Here is a 7,540-nt window from a genome sequence, read left to right on the forward strand (position 1 = left end):
GCTACTTTCTTGTGCCACCCAAGAGAGGAAAAGTCCCCTTCTGGTATCACAGACATCACCAAAAGACTCTTATATCCAAAGATATTATATCTTATGTCCTCCTATCCAGAAGGAGTCTGGATTGAACACAGAAGTAGATCCCCAAAATTCAATATTTCTCAGATCTAAGGCAGAAAAATGGGACAGCTTCATAAATATTAGCAACCACAGCCTCTTCGTGCTGCAGGCCTGAGGATTAAAGTCCCCGCAAAGTGTGCATTTCTGGGTATATGTTCCTCCCCAAAGCAATAAAGTCTTCTTGAACACTCTTCAGATGACAAAAATTCTCTTTAGATGAGAGAATATATCTCTTGAAGGAGAGAGAGTTTGAAGACCATCTGCTTTGAGGAAGTCATTAAAGGAGAAAAAGAACATGGGGGAAAAACATAAACAAAAATGGGAGCTGAAACACCTAAAAAGGTTTTTAGAGCAACTCAGGTCTAGAATTAAGGCTTGGGAAGGGATTCAAGCCCTTCAAGCTGCTGGTGAAAGCACCAATTCAGCCAGATGCAGAGGAACTGAAAAAGGGAGATTTGTTCCACCCACTCCAACATAGACACACTGCTTAGAAAGGTGGGAGATGGGTGCTCCCTGATGGGCATCGCTGGGGTAAACGTGTCTGGGTTTAGTGCATGGCTCACACAGCCCACACAGTGCTGGACAGTCACCCACAGTGGACACCACAGTGCAGCCACCTCAGATGATGCTCATCCTTATAGATGAGCTTTGCCAGAGGCTCGTTGTGGTTCAGACATCCTAAACAGGGACTTCAGTGCACTTGTTTTTGTCCAGCGGGGCTGCTCTCCGCAGGGTGTGGTTGCACCACTGATAGTCTGTTCTGGGAACATCTGCTAGCCCTTTCTTAAGGTTTATCTGGTGAAGTGCAAACAGCAGAACTTCCAGCCTGAACAACTGATCCCGCATGCTTTACAGAGGCTATACACCCTTTTATTAAAATCAAGTCTCTTCTAAACCACAGAAGCCTATGTAAAGCCTTTTCCATCTGCATGAATTTCAGTCACAGCCTACTGTTTTGCTTTGTTTTTTTTTTGTTTTTTTTTTTTTCTGATCATATTGAGAATTACCCTCCCAGCCTGGTTGCTGAAAAGGTTCAACCATTCTAGCAGTGCTGGTCAATCCCACGATGAAATGCTGTGTAAGGGTCCCGGTGACCAGGGCTCATTCTGTGTGATGTGCTGAGCTCACAGCAGTTATCACAGAATCACAGAATCACAGAATCACAGAATTTCTAGGTTGGAAGAGACCTCAAGATCATCGAGTCCAACCTCTAACCTAACACTAACAGTCCCCACTAAACCATATCCCTAAGCTCTACATCTAAACGTCTTTTGAAGACTTCCAGGGATGGTGACTCCACCACCTCCCTGGGCAGCCTGTTCCAGTGCCTCACAATCCTTTCAGTAAAGAAGTTCTTCCTAACATCTAACCTAAAACTCCCCTGGCATAACTTTAGCCCATTCCCCCTCGTCCTGTCACCAGGCACATGGGAGAACAGGCCAACCCCCACCTCTCTACAGCCTCCTTTAATGTACTTATACAGAGCAATAAGGTCACCCCTGAGCCTCCTCTTCTCCAGGCTGAACAAGCCCAGCTCCTTCAGCCGCTCCTCATAGGACTTGCTCTCCAGGCCCCTCACCAGCTTCGTCGCCCTTCTTTGGACCCGCTCAAGCACCTCGATGTCCTTCTTGTAGCGAGGGGCCCAGAACTGAACACAGTACTCGAGGTGCGGCCTCACCAGAGCCGAGTACAGGGGGACGATCACCTCCCTAGCCCTGCTGGTCACAGTGTTTCTGATACAAGCCAGGATGCCGTTGGCCTTCTTGGCCACCTGAGCACACTGCTGGCTCATATTCAGCCGACTGTCTACCATCACTCCCAGGTCCTTCTCTGCCTGGCAGCTCTCCAACCATTCCTCTCCCAGCCTGTAGCTCTGCTTGGGGTTATTGCGCCCCAGGTGCAGGACCCGGCACTTGGCCTTGTTGAACTTCATACAGTTGACCTCAGCCCATCGGTGCAGCCTATTCAGATCCTCCTGCAGAGCCTTCCTACCCTCGAGCAGATCGACACACGCACCTAGCTTGGTGTCATCTGCAAACTTACTGAGGGTGCACTCAATGCCCTCATCCAGATCATTGATGAAGATGTTAAAGAGGACCGGCCCCAGCACCGAGCCCTGGGGGACGCCACTAGTGACTGGCCTCCAACTGGACTCGGCTCCATTCACCACAACTCTTTGGGCCCGGCTATCCAGCCAGTTTCTCACCCAACGAAGCGTGCGCCAGTCCAAGCCAAGAGCAGCCAGTTTCTTGAGGAGAATGCTGTGGGAGACGGTGTCAAAAGCCTTGCTGAAGTCAAGGTAGACCACATCCACAGCCTTTCCCTCATCCACCCAGCGCGTCACTTTGTCGTAGAAGGAGATCAGGTTCGTCAAGCAGGACCTGCCTTCCATAAACCCATGCTGGCTGGGCCTGATCGCCTGCTTGCCCTGCAAGTGCCGCATGATGACTCCCAAGAGGATCTGCTCCATGAGCTTCCCTGGTACTGAGGTCAAACTGACCGGCCTGTAGTTCCCCGGGTCTGCCCTCCGGCCCTTCTTGTAGATGGGCGTCACATTTGCTAGTCGCCAGTCAGCTGGGACCTCCCCCGATAGCCAGGACTGCTGATAAATGATGGATAGGGGCTTGGCCAGCTCCTCTGCCAGTTCTCTCAGTACCCTTGGGTGGATCCCATCCGGCCCCATCGACTTGTGCACATCCAAGTGCCGTAGCAGGTCACCAACCAGTTCTTCGTGGATGGTGAGGGCCACATCCTGCTCCCCGTCCCCTTCCACCAGTTCTGGGTACTGGGTATCCAGAGAGCAACCGGTTTTACCACTAAAGACTGAGGCAAAGAAGGCATTAAGCACCTCCGCCTTTTCCTCATCTCTTGTAACTAAGTTTCCCCCCGCATCCAGTAAAGGATGGAGATTCTCCCTAGTCCTCCTTTTTGTGTTGATGTATTTATAAAAGCGTTTTTTGTTATCTTTAACAGCAGTAGCCAGATTGAGCTCCAGATGAGCTTTGGCCTTCCTAATCTTGTCCCTGCACAGCCTCGCTACATCCTTATAGTCCTCCTTAGTGGCCTGCCCAATTTTCCAAAGATTATAAACCCTCTTTTTCCTCCTAAGCTCAAGCCACAATTCTCTGTTGAGCCAGGCTGGTCTTCTTCCCCGCTGGCTCATCTTTGGGCACATGGGGACAGACCGCTCCTGCGCCATTAGGATTTGCCTCTTAAAGAGCGCCCAGCCTTTCTGGACCCCTCTGCCCTTCAGAACCGCCTCCCATGGGACTCCACCAACCAGTGTCCTGAGCAGCCCAAAGTCAGCCCTCCGAAAGTCCAATACAGTGGTTTTACTGGTTCCCTTCCTGGCCCCGCCAAGAATAGTGAACTCCACCATTTCGTGGTCACTCTGCCCAAGACTTATCTCACAGACAGGGCCGAGGCATGTTTTTCTGGAAGATCTGGATGTTTGTTTTAATCTTTAATTAGAATGAATCATGAAAAGATTCAAATTCCCCTAAGAGTAATATTCTGAAAAAGTGTAAATTTGGGACTGGACAGAGACAAATCAGATCTTTGTTTCACAAAAAATGTGTATATTATAAAACCCACAAAAAACATTTATCAAACAACACTCCAAAGGTTTCAAAACAAATTTGATCCTGACTCAGTTTTCCTACCATTTTTCTTAGGTTTACAGCTACCTGACCTAAAACTATTTCAAGAAGTCACAAAATTATGTGGCCAAAACTCAGAAGCCAGGTTTGGTTTTGCTTCCTACCAGTTTGCTCTCTCATTTTGATAAGCATTTGATCTCACAAAGCAGCAGGATGAGCCCTTGGTACAAGTGTCTCTTTGGAAGAAGTTCAGAGTTGCTCCTTTATATCTCTAATTGTTTCCCTTCTATATTCAGTTAAATCCATATGTGGTCACATATCCATGTAAGATACTTAATTCTATTTATCCACTTTTCATCTCTCCATTATTAAGGAGAAGTCATTATCATCAGGGTCTCAGGGATTTTGCAAGTATCTTAGTGAAACAATGGGTGTTATTACAACTGTCATTCCCCTGACTAATGGCAAAAAATCTGCAACATTCAGGCTGCACACGTCCAACAATGAACATGTACTTACACTGCCTCTACCCAATTAACAGAAACAAATGCTCCATCCTTGTGAACGGTGCCTCATTCTAGTCAGTTCAGCTTCACAAAGCTAGCGAAGTCCCCAGCTGGCTTGTTCCTGCCCCAGCCTCTTCTCCTCACATTATTACAAAAAACTTGTGGGTGTGCAGCAGGCTGTGATACTTATGTGCTTTTCACAGCACTGTTTCCTCTACCTTTTGTAATAGCTTCATGAGTCTACCAGCCTTTCATTCATTCATTTCATTAACAAAAAGACCACAAGTCTATATTACTTCTCTTTTTTCTCCTGTACATAACAATATATTTTATGCTAGGAGCACTCTGATTTAACATTAGAAACTTATGAAATGTAGTCAAAAAGCAGCTTGAGAAGAACCCTTAATTCGCTGGGTCCCTTCTTCAGTCACCTTATAAAAGCTGGTTTTGTTTTTTGTTTTTTTTGGTTTTGCTTTAAAGAGAAGGGTGCATAGATGTATGAAGGTACTGGCAGATTTTACAAGGTGCCTTACTGACTGCATCACAGCTTCCTTAGAGCCACCAGGAAACTTTGAGCTATGATGTGCTGTGTGTTCGGAGGGCAGAACTGGTTTTGTGGACCCTGGGACATGGCTTCTTCGCCTTTCCCAGGAGGGTCCCACCTGAGGACAACCACCAGCAAACAGCCTGCAGCCAGCCATGCCAAGGGCCTGTTTACAGAAACGCAGCTGCTTACTTTTGTGATCAGCAAAACGCCAAGACCCAGCGGCACAGCCGCCGTCCCCACGTGGCGATGGCAGATGCACAGCCACACGAAGCACATCGCGTTCCTCCCAGCAAACGGCTGGCCCTCGCGTGACACCAGTGGGACCTCAGCACCCAGAGCAGCAGGAGGAAAACACAGAGTTTAACTGCAGCACTGCTCTCTGTCTCTGTAGCAATTAGATATAAACTAAAAATGAGTAGACTTCAGAGATTAGCCATAGCAGTGTTACACACTCGGCTTTACTCGCACAGAAGGCATGCCTCCTCCTTGCCCGACCTCATGGTTTGCACATAACTAGCTCGTGCCCAGGCCATGGGCAGCTGTGCAGAGGGTCCTGAGCCTCGCCCAGGGGCTGCCCGGGCTCCAGGCAGCTGCAGAGCAGAGCACGTCTGAACAGAAATGTGCAGGCTTATCTTCCAAGGAGCTATCAGCTTCTGGCTAAAACCAAAAGGCAGAATCAAATCCCTTCACGGACTTCAGAGAGATGCAAGGAATCTGGAAATCTTATTCTTGGAGACATTTTCCTGCCTTCATGTTTATGATGGGCCTTGTTACCAGATATTTGTGCTTGCTGCTGTCATTTCACGGCAAACTCTTTAAAAGACAGGCTGGAAAGGAAAGCGAGAGAAGCAGATAATGGGATACATCGTGGATGTTTTTCTAACCTCTAAAGGTTCAAAGCCACTCTGACTCAGAGGAGATATTTCTGCCTAACATTACCTGAAACAGTTTATTTCCTACTACTTCATTTTAGGGTTCTCCTTCATTTCCCCACTGACCAGTTCAGTTCAAATTTATTTCTACTGGAACCATAAGGAAAAGCTAAAACACTCATGGAGGAACAAGTCCCTTCTTTTCTATTGCTGGGCACAAGCACATTGTGAATCCAGAGCTGGATTATTACATCTAGCAGGGAGGTTTCTGTAGCAATCATGCATTTAATTTTGATCGTGTTCTATAATCCTGTTTCTAAACTAATTTATGCTGAAAGTATTTATGGTAAACAACTACAAAATGCTACATATTATTGCTATTTCCAGATTATAACTGAACTATTTACACATCCCCCAAAAAAATGATGGAAGTTTTTTGAATACATCTCAGGGACCACTTTACAAGTAGCTGCACAAAATCTCTGTGACAGTGTCCAAATGTTTGATACACAGAACAGAATGAGAGGTCGGTAGTGCTAACACAGGCTACAGGAAAGTGAGGCCAGGGCTCCTCCCTGCTCTCCTGGCCCCTTCCCAGGCCAGACCCGTGCCCACCCACAGCAGGGGACACTTCCTGGCTGGGGGGACAGGAGCCACCGGCACGCTGCTGCCCAGGGAATCCTCTGGGGTGTCAAAAGCCTTCAGGTTCCCAGTCCATGGGGGAGGGCAGACATGAACCTCTCCAATTTCCTGCCCCAAAGGCTAGGCAAGAAACCTCTCAGACTAAAAAAAGCACCTCAGCCTTGTGAATATTTCTGTGTGCAACAAAATTCTATTTTTTTGATGTTGCTCACGTCCCCAGCAGTAGTTATTGCACTGAAGTGTCACGAAGGGATACTGAATACTAATAGCAAGCAACTGTTCAGGCTAGTAACGTCACCTTTTTTTTTTTTTTTTTTGATACCATTTATACAACGTCTACGCCCAGAAAACAGGGAGCAAATTATAAAAAGTGAAAAAAGAAACCTCAGGGTTTCTTTAGACTGGTGATCAGCCAGCCAGCTGTACCAACCAGGCAGTGAAATTCTCCATGACCGCCATGAGCACCAGGCACCAGCCCCAGCAGAGCGTGTCCTCACCAGCTGCGGAAAGCAAAGCGCTGTGCCAGCCGCTCTGCCCCTGTATCACACCACCAAACACACGCTGCTGTTGCACGGAGCTGCAAACCCAGGCTGTAGGATCTCATCCTGTGCTGGGAACCTGGGCACTGCTCCCTGTGCCCAGCTCAGCCCACGCTTCCCTGCAGCAGCTCCGGACCTGGCGTTTGCTTCCCCCAGGGGCAGAGGAACCACGGCCGAGGCGTCTCTGCTGGCTGCTCCTCGGAGAGGAAAGCCAAATCGCACCCCAAAGATTCAGCTGGTGGAAGCCAGCCCTGGGAGCCCACCACCCACAGGGAAGCAGTAGGAATCTGCCCCATCTTCTATCCAGAGCTGTCTTCCTGCCACAAGACACCCCTCATCATCCCATGAGGTTTTGGCTGCCTGACCTGCTCTTACTTTGCCAGAGTTTCTGCATTTTAAGTTAAAGGAAACAATTCCTGTTTCAGACATATGGTATTTTTGAATATTTTGGACTGATCTTAGGCTGTGGCATCAGGGAGCCAGCCTAATGTTTTATCTATGGAACGATTAGGGTATGAAAGCACACGCTGCACAAAGGAGATGTGCTCTTGTCTCATCTCTCTCTCTCCTTTTTTTTTTTTTTTTTTTTTTTTTAATTTTCAATTCAGAAAAGGCTTTGAAAAAGAACTCCTGGTGAAGCAAAACACCCAAGGGGCATGCAAATCTGAACTGAGATACAGCTGCTGCTGGATTTCACTCCACAGCTATCCCAGTTCTA

The sequence above is a fragment of the Anas platyrhynchos genome, chromosome 5 (genome assembly GCF_047663525.1).
Source record: "Anas platyrhynchos isolate ZD024472 breed Pekin duck chromosome 5, IASCAAS_PekinDuck_T2T, whole genome shotgun sequence".
In the NCBI taxonomy this organism is placed as follows: domain Eukaryota; kingdom Metazoa; phylum Chordata; class Aves; order Anseriformes; family Anatidae; genus Anas; species Anas platyrhynchos.